Source organism: Dipteris shenzhenensis, chromosome 26 (genome assembly GCF_047967505.1).
Source record: "Dipteris shenzhenensis isolate YYH24624 ecotype China chromosome 26, Dip_SZ_1.0, whole genome shotgun sequence".
Taxonomy (NCBI): Eukaryota; Viridiplantae; Streptophyta; class Polypodiopsida; order Gleicheniales; family Dipteridaceae; genus Dipteris; species Dipteris shenzhenensis.
In genome coordinates, this window is record NC_141621.1 from 32,952,922 (window position 1) to 32,968,441 (window position 15,520).

The following is a 15,520-nucleotide window of genomic DNA, read 5'->3' on the forward strand; positions in this document are numbered from 1 at the left end:
TTTCTTGTGAGGAAGAGCATGATAATTATGTAACCATTGAGATTGATATGTCATATTACCAATAGAACCATAATCAACAATAAAAGTGGAACCATCTTGAAAATGAAGTATCCTCTCTAAGGAGACATCAGATCATATATGGTTTGCCTCTTGATGTGTATGGGCATCTTGTTGTGGAGCAACATATCCTTGATTATGTTCGCAATCATAATGGCTCTTGTAACACCAAAAGGATAAATGATTTCCACCACAATATTCACAAGGAGAATTTTTGGATAAGCGGGGCTGCTTAGTGGTAACACCATGTTTCTCATCATATTGCCGAGCCCAACAATCAGAGATAATATGACCATGCTTATCACAATAAGAACAATGTTTCTCACAATATTTAAGATGAGAAGAATTGACACCTCTATATGGATGACGACTATGCCCATATTTGGAGAAAGGATGCTTGTGAGAAACACAAGCTATCTCTAAATCTACATCATCAATTGTTATCATGATAGTTTCATGAGGGTCTTTACGACGCTCGTGTCGTTGGGTATCGTCCACATGAAGACCGCTTTGCACTTGAAGTCTCGTGATGAGGGAGGCCTGCTCACATCATGCACCTCGATACCTCTCCAAAGTATCTCTGGCTCATCAATCAAAGGCTCCAAATAAACATCTCAATCAAAGAAATACATGTTTGATCAAAATCAATCTCATTTTTGTTAGAAAGGATGGTAACAATATTGTCATATAATGGATCTTGGACTGTGTCACGAAGATAGGTCACCAACTAATTTCATGGAACAACTGCACTTGCAATAGCAAGTTGATTCATGATATTCTTTAATGACTCAATATGAGTTGTCATAGGAGCTCCAACTTTGTATGGAGTGCTCAAAAGATTATGAAGATAAAGAATCTCTATGACAAATTTCTTCCCAAAAGTAGCAATGAGATATTCCCATATTGCATGAGAAGAAGGAAGGGCAAATACATCCAACATAAGAGAATCATGTAGAGTAGATAAAATATACCGATGAGCTGCTTTATCACAAGAACACTAATCGGTAGAGTCAGATCTCCATTTCTCAAAGAGAGGGCCCTCAGTCACAAGAACATGATTCGTAGTTGCGTCAACAGGTTGGGATGGACAAATAAGATCACCAAGAACAATATCACAAAGATTATTGCCTTTGAGCATTAATAACATCTTCACTTTCCAACTAGAAAAGCCTTGTCCTTGAAACAAAGGAATAGATCGTTGGCCAGAAGGAAAGTCATTGACGATTATAGATGTTGCCATCATGCCTCGGGAAAATACGTCGTGTGTGTCAAAGCTCGCAACAATGAACGAGAACACAATTGTCGCTTTGACAATATAGAACTCAAGATATGTAAAAAAGGATAAAACATCAGGAGTAGCATACATGCAAAGAAAAGCACTATGAGCTTGTTGATCACGAAACCAAGATATTTTTGGAGAAAATAATTATGAGTGTGCCGATAACAAAACCAATACATTCATCACAAAACCAAGATATTCTTGGAGAAAAGCACTACGAGCGTGCTGATCACAAAACCAAGACAAGAGTAGTCACACGGAAAAGGACGTAACTTTTCACTCCAAAGTCAAATTGGGGCGTTTAATAGCTCAAAATGAAGAGCACGACGAGATCTATTGATAACTTTCTCAAATTTGCACCAAAAGAGCTCCAAAAAATGACATCAAGTTAGAAATATCAAAATTAACATGAGAAAATAAGAGATGTGATACATTTTCCAACAATAACTTTCTCCAATTTGCACCAAAAGACCTCCCAAAAAAAAACCACATCAAGTTAGATATGTCAAAATTGACAAGAGGAAATAATCAATGAGATACTGATAGCGCTATGTAATAAAATCAACAAGTAATACTTCTTGTATTTCTTTGTTACAATGAGCATACAATAGTGAGACCTTTGTAGCTTTGATACCATGTTGAGAGAGAAGAAGAAGAGATGATAGACACACCAAATAGACTCCCAAATATTGATTCATATTGATGACTAGTTACACATATATAGGTGAGACCTAGTTCAAGTTGGGCTGAGCTATATATAGCTCTAACAGTTTCAAGAGCAAAACAACCAAGAGATACTTGAATCATCAAGAGAAGTACTTTCTCTTATGGATGCAAGTCTCAAAGAGGAAGAGATTGAGGCATGAGCAGAGGAGGCACTACAATTGATAGATACAATGTAAGGCTACTTGATTAAGACTATCCCCAGCAAAAGCAGATAGAGTATGAAGAAGCCTTTGTCAGGAGTTTCCTGAGCCTCATGGGTGCATATAGCACTTGAGGTACTTTTGGAACACTAAGATAGCCCAATTTGTGTGCATCCCTAAAGGAAGAGTCTTCCAATAGATCCAAGGTGTTATTGCAGTCATGTTGGAGCAATCCACATAATCATTTAAAATTGTATGAAATATAATGAGGGTGATATGACACTAAGAATACATTACAATGCCACAGATCTTGTAGATAGCTTTTATAATATCTTTTGTAATTGGGAGGATAAACTACCCAAGCAACAATGGAGTTATAACAATGTATCACAATCATATAAGCTACAAGAAAGCACCACAATCTTAGTTATACTAAGCATTCAAGCCAACATGTGGAATACTTGTAAGACCTTGTACCAATCATGGGACTTGAGGATACTAAGCTTATTGTCCTTTGTGAATGCTCCCTTAAGTCAATGCATCACTACAAGACACGGGATGATTTCTGACACCAATACGAATGCCAACTACGAAGAGTTTTTTTTTGAATAAGTGAAAAGTGTCAAAATTTCCGTCGGTGTTTATGTCGCAAAGAAATAGTTGGTGTGGGCATTGGTTTGGGCATCAATAAGTCAAGAGTAGTCAGTGTCTATATGTGCATCAATGTCAGTATTAGTATATACCGATAGTGCAGTGTTAGTATTCCTTCTTCACTTTCTTCCAATCTTTTGGGCTCACCCACCCTTGCTTGGGCTTACCTAACATCCCTCCTTAAGTTGTATCTATGAGACTTTAGGAGTGCAAGCGAGAGGTTTGTCATTAGTGTTGTATTTTCATGCACCACTTGCAGATGTATGGAGAGGCACCACCAAAAGAGTATATTGGTAGTCATGCTAGTGCATAATAGGTAAACCAATGATGTTTGAGTGATTCATGGATATTTATATTGCATGCGTATTGCACACACTAACCTTGCATCATTATACAGGATGAGGAGAGCAGTGAGGGAGGACATGCACCACCACCACAGCTCAAGCCAAATGATCCTCAAGATGATCCTCTAGAGGAGGACGAGGGTATGGTAGACATGAAGGATTCTATTTTTGGTGGCACCATAAGAGATGGGGGTGAGATGTCTGAGCATGAGACTATGATGCAAGATTTGGCATGAACACACTTGTATGATGTTGTGATGATGACAAAACTATGAGTTTTCTTCTCAATCTTGAATTTGGAGGCAAAGTATGTCTGGTTAGACACAACTGTCTCAGCTTTGATGAGGTTAGTGCAAATCATGCTTGGATCCTTGCTCTTAGTATCTCATTCATAATTATTTTAATTGGTATCTCATTCTTAAGTTTCTTGGACTTTGCAAATTTCAATAGGCTGCTCCAAAAGATGTTTTCTACCCCAAATACCATGCCCAATTGTAGAGATGAAGCAAAGAAGATGTTGATGATGGTTGGGATGGATTATGAAACCATTTATGCTTGACCTAATGATTATATTTTGTATCATCGTGCATATGGAAATTTAGTTGATTGTCCGAAGTGTGCAGCACAGTGCTACAGATAGGACTTGCTAGGGGAGAAGATCCCAGTGAAGGTATTGTGACATTTTCCCACCATCCCTAGAATACAACACATGCTCACATGCAAGTCCATTGCGGAACTGATGATGTGGCATGCTACACACTAGTCCACCGCGATGAAACTTTGAGGATCCTTATAGATTGTGCTTTTTGGAAGCACATATACAATTTGGAACTGATGATGTGGCTAGAATTTGTGAGGGAGCCACACAATTTACATCTCGAGCTTGCAATGGATGGTGTGAACCCTTTTGGGTTACGCTCGAGATCCTAGTCGACATGGCTTCAGGAACTACAATATCCCATCATGGCTAACAATAAAGAAGGGACACCTCATGCTTGCCCTACTTGTGCCGAGAAGTACAAGGCCAAAAATGTGGACGTGTACATGGCATCCTTGATCGAGTAGTTTGAGATTGTATGGAGGGGCATATCTGTCTTTAATATTTCTGGATCCCCAAGGTAGGCCACAGACATTTTCATCATGGGAATTTCAATGTGGACCATGCATGACTATCTTGGATATGGGGAGTGTAGAGGTACGTTTTAGTGCATGCGTATTGGTACCTTTATGCTTTATTGTGGTGTGATCTATGCATGTCTAATGACCTTTTCTGTGCATGCATATATGTAGGACTTAAAACACAAGGGTACCATCTATTTGTGGCCCTAGTTTGAATTCATCACACTCCAAACATATGAGAAAGATGGTTTATGAAGGTAATTCTCAATACTGTCCGCTTGATCATCCTGCACGTGAAGGTCAACTTGATCCACCATCGGTCCATGGGAAGGCAATTGAATGGATTCGAGATTGAAAAGCTAATAGTGAGGAGACTCCTCTTGGTACGAAACGACTATCGATCTTAGGAGCTTCCATATTGGAGTGAGTTACAAATCAATCATCTCTTAGATACCATGCATATCTTCAATAATGTGATGGCTTACATTTGGGAAAATTTGCATGAGATGGGTAGGATGCCTCACTTGTCACCCGAAGCGTGTGCATAAAACCCCAAATCGTGGTTCTACAACTCAAGAGGGTGGTTCAAGAACCCAAGAGCATCCTCCTACAATTTCTCACTTGAAGGCACCATGGATCCTTTCCAAGGTAGAGGATGCAAGGGTGAAGGCAGACATTGCATAGGTTTGGACACCCATAGGACACATGCATTGCCTTAAGGGAGCATTTACAAAGGACAATAAGCTTAGTGGCCTCAAGTCCCATGATTGGCATAAGGTCTTACAGGTATTATACATGCTAGCTTGAATGATTAGTAGAACTAATATTGTGATGCTTTCATGTAACTTATATGGTTGTGATATGTTGATATCACTTCTTTGTTGCTTGGGTAGTTTATTCTCCTAATTGGAGTGAGAAGATGCTTATCAAAATCTGTTAGAAAATCTATCTACAAGATAAGTGGCATTGTCAGGTAGTATGCTTAGTATCATATCATCTTTATCATGGACATAATTGATCGAGAGCAAAAGCTTGCAATCGCATGTATGCAACATGTAAGTTTTTTTCCTTTCTCCATAACTTGGGTATTTATGATCACAATCGCTACAAAATGCATCCTCAATGTTTTAATCATATTCTTTTGTAGTAAAAAAAGTATACTTCATTATTATCATCATCAGACCCCCTCAACAAAAAAACTATTGCCCTCATATGCATATGGCTCGGGACAATAACAAGGAACACATGTCATCCCTTAACAAAACATTGTCACACATTAGGTATCATGCCCTCGATTACCTTGGTGCAACCACACTGCAACAAAAACCACACCCACCGCATACTATCCAACTCCCTAGTCACTCCAGGCACATCTCATGTACAACACACCGTATTTACATTTTTTGTCACATAATGCATAAATTCAAGGAGAGTCACATACAATTGTGGAGTCATGGCTGGCTTTGTACAAGATAGTCGAGCAAGTGCTTCTAATACCAATCTTCTCTCCTTGCACTTAGATTATTGGGGAACCATATGTGGCATCTATTAGGTTAATTTTAAACAATTTAATATTTTCATTATTCATGTCACATGTTTTAGAACTATCTACAATGGTCCCAATGCTATAATAAGGAGAGATAGCAGTGGTTTCTTTGCCATGGACTCCACCAGACCCTAGACCAATGAAAGTGATGCTTTTATTCTTCAACAGCATTGTGAATAGGTACATACTAGTGATCAATATATTAAAAGCTAATATTTCATTTTCAAAAAAATATTGGTAGATGTTCATATATACTTAGGCATAAATGAATATAATTACTAGCATCTAATTTTGATCTTCAATATAGGTGGTCTTTAATCATCTAGATCGTTCGGATCCAAGATGGTCGAACGTGGTCCAAGTTACTCCTCGAAGAAAACATATTTTTAAAGATAGGAATGTGGATATGGAGATGCCAATAGAAGATCCAATAATGATGCCAATGGATCTAGGGAAGATGATGAAGATGACAATATGGGCGCGCCAGGAAAAAGGTGACAATAATGACACTGTAATAGAGGAAGGTAGAGATAATGATTTTGGGAAAGAAGAGGGAGAATGAGAGGGGTAAACCAGAGGATCAAGTCTTAGGTAGACATACAATACGGCATGATGATCATGATATCAGTGATCAATTGTATGTAAACCTTGAGATAGAAGTTTTTGGCATGCAAGACTTGGTTAAAGATGAATCCGTCAATGTAAATGCTACTGATTGATTGTTTTGACATTGACAAGACTTCCTATGTTTGGCCCTTTCATTTATATAGTGACATTTTGTATATTTGTACAATAAGTTGACTATCAATATATGAGTGCTTTGATCTCAATTTTGGTTTACATACTCTTATATTTTTTATCTTTCAAATGACCAGACTTGTGGTCAAAATTTATTTTGGGTCCCTTGGAAATGATGTTGTCGACATGGAGAATTTAACATACTAGTGCAAACATTGGTGTATGGGCCGATGCCAGCATTATGAGTCATCAGTGTGCATGTTGATATAGGCATGTGCCCAAATAAAGGCCCCCGCATTCTTAAAGATATGCATGGGATCCAAGAAATGATTGATTTGTAACTCACCCCAATATGGAATCTCGTGAAAGATTGACAACCATTCCAGACCAAGAGGAGGCACCTCACTATTAGCTCTCCAATCCTGAATCCAGTCACTTTCCTTCCCACCGACCGGTGGTGGATCAAGTTGACCTTCACATGCAAGATGATCAAGCAGAAGGTATTGAGCACAACCTTTATAAATAGTCTTCCTCATATGTTTGAGTGTCATGCATTCAAACTAGGACCACAATAAGTCCTGCGTATATGCATGCACAAATAGGTCATTATACATAGCGACGTAAAGCTGTTAAGAAAAAAGATTTTAGTGTAAAAAAGGGCAATATTTCCATTGGAAAATGGCCTGTGCCTGGTAGTGTAAAGCACTAAATTAGAAGTACTTGTATTTCCCACATGGCACCCTTGCCGTAAGTTTTGGATAGACCGCCATGACCACTAAGTACCAAAGATGAATGTATAAAGGACATAATGGGTTGTGTGAAGGCCTTCATGTGGAGAGCCAGTACGTAAGCCCTGAAGAGTATGACCTCATATTAGAAGAAGTAGAGGATGAGGTCTTGAGTAACCCACCTAGTGGCTCAGAGGAGGAAAGTACCTCGGACAATAATGCAAAGTAGTAGACCTCCTCCGCTATTTTGGTGATTTTGGAGGATGTATCTTTTGGAGACAGATTTTTCTTAAGCATACTTTTGGAGATAGATTTTGTGCTCTCTTTTTGTACATGTACATGAGAACTCTTGTTTAACAATAGTATTTTTTGTGATATTTTTTATATCCTTTAAGAATTCGCTTTTCATAATTGTCTTTAGTAAATAATTGTCCTTTCTGCGTTGATGTCATTTCATACTTTTCTTAAGTGATTAATTACCTTTTCATAATTTCTTGATTTTGAATTTAATAATTGTCTTCAGTAATTAATTGTCTTTCCGCTTCTTACCCACTCTTGTGTTTGTTTTTGTTTTCATGTTTGTGTCTGCATTTGTCCAATCCCCCCAAATTAGACATGGGATCACATTGCACATCCGATGAGTATGAAACCCTCGTAGGAGGAGACATCATGTTCTCTACTATCTAGAGGACTTTGATTCCACTCAGCCGACTCCTCAGGGGCCTTCCCCAACAACTACCCTTGGCCTGACTCCTCTCAGGCCTAGCATTGACTCTACCCCTCGAGGAAAACCTTTGCTAGTAGCCCATAGATTCATGGGGAGTCTCCACGAGTTTGTCACACAGATGAGTGATGCGGAGGCAGCGAGATTCTTCTCTCTACTATCCCAGAGGACCTCAGCTAATCCCTCTCCTACAACGATGGTTGGACTACTCGACAACCGTCCCCTCTAGCCCCTTTCACCAAGGGATCATCACCTAGGCATACCCATCCTAAGGAAAGGAAGAGTAGGAAGGGTCAAGGCTACTGTGCTGACTCAGGAGATGTAGATGAGTCAGCACACTCACATCCCTATAGGTCTCCACTTGGTCATGAGACCCAATACCAGTCAGGTCCCTTGCCCTCTCCCACTCCCTCTGCTACTCCTCACTCCGTAATCACTCATAGTAGCAACCCTTTCTCTAGCTCTACCACTCCATGACTCCTCCTTTTCCACCCGAGGACCTGTACTATGAAATCACTAGGGATGGAGAGATAATAGAATATAAAAAGGGCTTAGAAGTGATGGACACCATGAGGTGGTTAATGAAGCCACCACTTCTAGAGTGGCATATCTAAACTCGAGGTACCAAGATGGCGAAAAGACAAAGGAAATCATCGATAAATTGAAAAGACAATACCCTAATTCCCCAAATTGAGAGTTCAATAACAATTACATGTGAGAGCGCATGTGTTCTATCTTGAAGCATCGTAGGTCAACCTTGTGAACTTCCATCACAAAGGGAAAGGGTAAACCCAACTGGGTAGATAAAGCTGATTGGAAGTTTTCAAAGGAGTACAGGGACCACAACATGAAAAGTGTGAGAGTTAAGGAAGGCTACGAGGACATGGCTGGACACCGTAGGTTCTTCGCACTTTAGCATAGGCCGATGGTTGGTGTTCAAGGCATGGGTGATAAGTGTACTTCTTCTCATTTAATTTATTTTTCTATTTTGTTTTATTACATATTGCATGCACTGTATCTAAATCTCATAAATTGGGTCCACAGCAAGCTGCGATGGGTCGCCTTCCCACAGACAAAGAGGCGAGATGCGCATTTTGCATAGGAGCAAAGACGTGGTTTATTGAGATGGAGGCCATGGGAGCAACAGTCGATTGGGCCGACGTGGCTGCTCACATGGTATAAGTCTATCCTACTTGTAATATCATGCAAGCTCTAACGTCCCATCAGCGGAGGTGAGCGATCATAACTAGGAGGCAGGATTTGAGGGATTTGGCTTACATGGATTTGATAAGGGCAAGGGATCAGGAATATCTCATCACGGCCAAGGATCAGGCCAACGTGATGACAACGACGATACTGATGATGACCATGATTCACATGAGCATTCACATGAGCAGCAGTAGTAGTAGTATTAGTAATAGTTTGTATATACTTTGGCATGCATATGCTTTTGTATGTCGGCTCATTTGAGCGATTTTGTATCACCCTTTTCAAAAGGGAAATTTTGTAACAAATAAGGTTGTATATCTTTAGCATGTATATGCTTCTGTCTGTAGGCTCGTTTGAGCGATTTTGTATCACCCCTTTCACAAGGGAAATTTGGTAACAATCAAGGTTTAGAGTTTTATCTTGCTTTTGAGAGTTTTATCTTGCTTGTGTGCTTGTAAAAATTCTTTTGTAATTACTAAAAAAAAAATATTAGTGGGGCAAAATAGGGCTTGCAGTGGCCCTGTTTAGCCCCACTAATGTTTTTTTCAAGTTCTATTAAGGGTTGCTATATAGTGATGCTTTACCAATGTCGCTATAGAGCGACATTTACTAGAGTTGCTATATAGCGACGTCTATATAGTTGCACTTCTTTTTTGACATTAATAGCAGATCACACCACAATAAAGTGTAAAGGTATCAATAGGCATGCATTATATACCTACGCACTCCCCATATCTTAGACAATCATGCATGGTCCACATCAAAATTCCCTTGCTAAAACTGTTTGCGGCCCACCTTGGGGCTCTAGCAATATCAGACACGTATCCCCCTCCATAAGGTCTGTAGCTCCTCGATCAAGAAAAGAGTGGAAAAAAAAGAGGGGAAAAGAAGAAACAGAGAGAAAGAATATGCTTATGCTTATGCATGAGCATATGAGCATAAGCATACGCAAATGCATATGAGAGAAAAGACGATGAAAGAGAGCAGAAAAGAGAGGGAAAAAAAGAAAGAGAGGCAAAAAGAGAGGGGAAAAGAAGAAAAGAGAGGAAAAAAGAGAGGGGAAAAAAAGAGAAAGCATTTGCTTATGCTTATGCATGAGCATATGAGCATATGCTTATGCATAAGCATAAGCATCTACTTTAGCATATTCTTATGAAAAGAGAGAAAGAGAGGGGAAAAGAGAGGGAGAAAGAAGAGGAAGGAAGAGGGGAAAAGAGAAGGAGAAAAGAGGGGAAAAATAAAAAAAGAGTGGAAAAAAGAGAGGGGAAAAGAAGAAAAGGAGAGAAAGCAAATTCTTATGCTTATGCATGAGCATATGTGCATATGCTCATGCATAAGCATAAGAATTTGCTTTCTCTCCTTTTCTTCTTTTCCCCTCTCTTTTTTCCACTCTTTTTTTATTTTCCCCTCTCTTGCATATGCTTATGAAAAGAGGGAAAAGAGGATGAAAGAGAGGAGAAAAGAGAGGGAAACAACAAGAGAAGGAAGAGGAGAAAAGAGAAGGAAAAGAGAGGGGGGAAAAGAAGAAAAGAGAGAAGAAAAGAGAGGGTAAAAGAAGAAAAAGAGTCAAACCATATGCTTATGCTTATTCATGAGCATATGAGCATATGCTCATGCTTTATCATATGCTTATGAAAAGAGAGAAAAGAGAATGAAAGAGAGGGAAAATGAAGAGAAAGGAAGAGGGGAAACAAGGAGAAAAGAGAGTGAAAAATAAGAAAAGAGTGGAAAAAAGAGAGGGGAAAAGAAGAAAAAGAGAGAAAGCAGATGCTTATGCTTATGCATGAGCATATGGCCATATGCTTATGCATGAGCATATGGCCATATGCTCATGCATGAGGATAAGCATATGATCATATGCTCATGCATAAGCATACACAAATGCATATGCTTAAGAAAAGAGAGAAAAGAGCATAAAAGAGAGGAGAAAAGACTGGGAAACAGAAGAGAAGGAAAAGAAAAAAAGAGAGGAAAAAAGAGATGGGGAAAGAAGAAAAAGAGAGAAAGCATGTGCTTATGCTTATGCATGAGCATATGAGCATATGCTCATGCATAAGCATAAGCATCTACTTTAGCATATGCTTATGAAAAGAGAGAAAAGAGGATGAAAGAGAGGGGAAAAGAGAGGGAAAAAGAAGAGCAAGGAAGAGGGAAAAATAGAAGAAGAAAATAGTGGAAAAAAGAGAGGGGAAAAGAAGAAAAAGAGAGAAGGCAAATGCTTATGTTTATGCATTAGCATATGAGCATATGCTCATGCATAAGCATAACCATATGAGCATAAGCATACACAGATGCATATACTTATGAAAAGAGAGAAAAGAGGATGAAAGAGAGGAGAAAACAAAGGTAAAAAGAAGAGAAGGAAGAGGGAAAAAGGGAAGGAAAAGAGAGAGGGGAAAAGAAGAAAAGAGAGGGGAAAAGAAGAAAAATAGAGAAAGCATATGCTTATGCTTATGCATGAGCATATGAGCATATGCTCATGCATAAGCATAAGCATCTACTTTAGCATATGCTTATGAAAAGAGAGAAAAGAGGACAAAAGAGAGGGGAAAGAGAGGGAAATTAGAGAAGGAAGAGGGGAAAAGAGAAGGAAAAGAGAGAGGGGAAAAGAAGAAAAGAGAGAAAAAAAGAGAGGGGAAAAGAAGAAAAAGAGAGAAAGCATTTACTTATGCTTATGCATGACCAATATAAGAGCATATGCTCATGCATAAGCATAAGCATATGAGCATATGCTCATGCATAAGCATAAGCATATGAGCATATGCTTATGCAATCATGCATAAGCATAAGCATAAGCATATGCAAAAGAGAGGAAAAGAGAGGGGAGGAAGGCGAGGAAATAATAGAGGGAGGGAAAGAGGGCGTAAAGAGGGAGGAAAAGAGGGAGAAAGGGGAAGAAGATGGAATAAGAGAAGAGAGGGGAAGAGAGGGTTCCTACGCCCATCATTACAGCTAGCGCCCGAATGCAAATCATGGAAATAAAAATAGGAAAAAAGAGGAAGCACTTTCTTACCTAGAAAAATCCCACTCGGTATTTCGTGGACTGGCCATACAAAAGAGAGGAAACATACCATTTTTCAGATAATTAGTTAGAGAAAGGAGGAGTTTGGAGAAGCAACTTTCCAAAGGGATTGGATTGAGGGGACAAGCATAAGCCTACAAACAAGGAGAAAGCATGAAAGGAAGGGAAAGTGGAGGAAGAGAAATACCAAAAATTAGAGAAGAGGTGAGTCTTCTTTCTTTCACCAAATCTCCTTTTTTGCCCTTCAACTCTGAAAATCAAGAATGAAAATTATTACATAGGCTTAGCAATGCAAGGAGAAACATGCTTCAACACTCACAAAATGAAATCTCACAAAAAATGAACGTACATTGCTTAAGGAAACACACATCTTCTTGAAAAACTTCCTTTCACATGAGTAGAGAGGGAGAAGGGTGGAGAGGGAGCACAAGTGTTGGGAGAGGGGATGGGTAGGAGTGAGGAGTGTGGGGAAGAAGTTGGAGGAAAGCGAGGTCATGGAATACAAGGTTGGAGGAGAGATTTTTGCTTTTTCCACACTAAAGTTATGAAAGACAGTGTCGCATGGGGTTTCGGGTTTTAGCCCACAGTGTCGCTATATAGTGACATTGGTTAGTCGCTATATAGTGACACTTATAGCCTAAAACTATCACTATATAGCAACAGAACAGAGCATAACATCGCTATATAGTGACGGTTCAGGGCACTAAATCTAAGGAGAGAAGGAAGGAGCTTATGGGGGTGGCTATTTTTTGGATCTTAATGGATTTCTTTGCATTTTATGTTGTGATTTTGGAAGTGTGCAGATGGAAGGGACAAGTGGAAACTTATCAGATGATGTGCGAATGCCCAAGAGCAGAGAGTGCCTTACAGAGAGGTTGTATTGTCGTTGCACTCATTGCAAGTGAGAAGTACAACATCAACCACTTGCGGATGTATGGGAGGATCTCGCACCAATACCCACCATTGGTGGTGCATGTGGTGATGGATCATTGGTAAGTCAATGCTATTTGAGTTCATGATGATTAATATTGCATGCGTACATGACAAGAAACATTGAGACAAGATCTTATATTTACACGAAACCTTGAGACAAGAGTTGGAGGGTGGCGAGGGTACATGTATACCTTCACACTTTGAGCAGGAGGATAGTCTTCCAGATGTGTCAAATGATGGCAAGGGTATGGTGGACATGATGGATTCTATTTGTAGGGGCACTACATCACATGTACACGTGATGTCCAAGTATGAGGCAAATATGAGAGACCTGGAATCAACACAGTTGTGCGAGGGTGTTGGGATGTCAAGACTATGGGCTTGTCTCTCAATCTTGAATCTGCAAGCAAAGTATGGGTGGTCAGATACAAGTGTCTCGGCCTTAATGATGTTAGCTCCCGCATTAATTTATCTCATTATTTGGATATTGTTTGTTTTGAGAATCATCATAGGATCAAGAGATGAAGCGAAGAAGATGCTGACAACGGTGGGTACGGATTATGATACCATCCATGTAGGTCGTAATGATGCCATAATGATTCTTTTCTCTTTTGTCATGAGCATGGAGATTTGGATAGTTGTAGACTGTGGGGAGCAACAATATGACTTGCACGATGAGTAGATCTCGGTAAAGTTCTTGAGACAGTTTTCCATGATTGCTAGAATATAGTACATGTTCCGATGCAAATCCATAGCGGGTTTGATGACTTGGCATGCTACACATCGGTCCACTGATGACACATTGAGGATTCTCGAAGATTGTGCAGCTTGGAAACACATAGACAATCAGTGGTGGATGGACTTTGCGAGGGAGCCACGCAACTTACATCTTGGACTTGCCATGGATGGTGTGAACCCTTTTGGGTTACACTTGACATCGTGGTTGACATGGCGCACAGTCTTGGTGAATTACAATATACCACCATGACTAACAATAAAGAAGGGACACCTCATCCTTGCATTGCTTGTGCCAAGGAAGTACAAGGACACAAATATGGACGTGTACATGGCACCTTTGATTGATATTTCCAGAGCTCATAGACATAGCAATGACATTTTGGGTAGGGGAATCTTGATGTGGACCATGCATGATTACCCAAGATACGGAGAGTACGCAAGTACGTGGTTGTGTCTTTACATGTATAATATATGATTATGCTTTTATGACTCTCTTTCGCACGCATGTATTATACTAACACATTCATGCATGCATGCAAGACTTGTTACAAGTAAGTACCATGCTTGTCCTATTTATGGGCTGGGTTTGAAACTGCTTGCATGATACTCCAAACCATTTATGGTCATGCTTGATACCTTCCGCTAGACCATCTCACGTGTGGAGGCCAGCTTGATACACCACCACCATATTTGAAGGCAAGTGATTGGATTCGAGGCCAAATGGAGAGGACCCTCCTGTTGGTATGAAGAGGCTATCCATGTTTCACGAGCTTCATTTATAGGGTTAGTTACAAATCAATCATCTCTTGGATGCCATGCATATCTTCAAGAATGTGGGGGCTACTATTTAAGCACACTTGGTTGGTTCCGAATACTCGAGAGGAGTGCAAGAAGACTTGCGCGAGGATGCCTTGTTTGTGGCACCAAGTGCAAATTCATAAAGTTGTCCTCCCGAAAGCAACATGGATCCTCTCCAAAAGAGAGGAGGCAGTAGTCAAAGCGGAAATTGCCTCTTTTCGAACACATATAGGGTACATGCATTGCTTGAAAGGAGCATTTTCAAAGGACAATAAACTTAGTGCTCATGTCTCGCTCAAGTCCCATGATTGGCACAAGGTCTTACAGGTATTCTAAGCTATAGGATTAGTGTACCGATAATCATGATGCATTAGTGTAATTATGATTATGTTATAATGACTTCTTTGTTTCTTGGATAGTTCATCCTCCCAATTATAGTGAAAGGGTGCTTATAAGAAGATGTTAGAAATGATATATTCAAGATCAGTGGTATTGTGAGGTATGCTTACTATCAACTCGCATTGATTGCATTTTTTTCAAATTAAGTTGCATAATCTGTAGACTGATTATGAATATATTTTACATAGGCACGTGAAATAGGTGGATATCTCAAAAATATATCTCCATATCGTGCATCTAGAAGGCTAGGGTGGACTCCATCGAAGCCGTATGCTTGCTTGAGAAGCACTTTCGCTCGAGCATTATGACAACTCAAGTGCACTTGCTTGTGGACATAGTTGATGAGGTGACCATTGCAGGTACTATTCA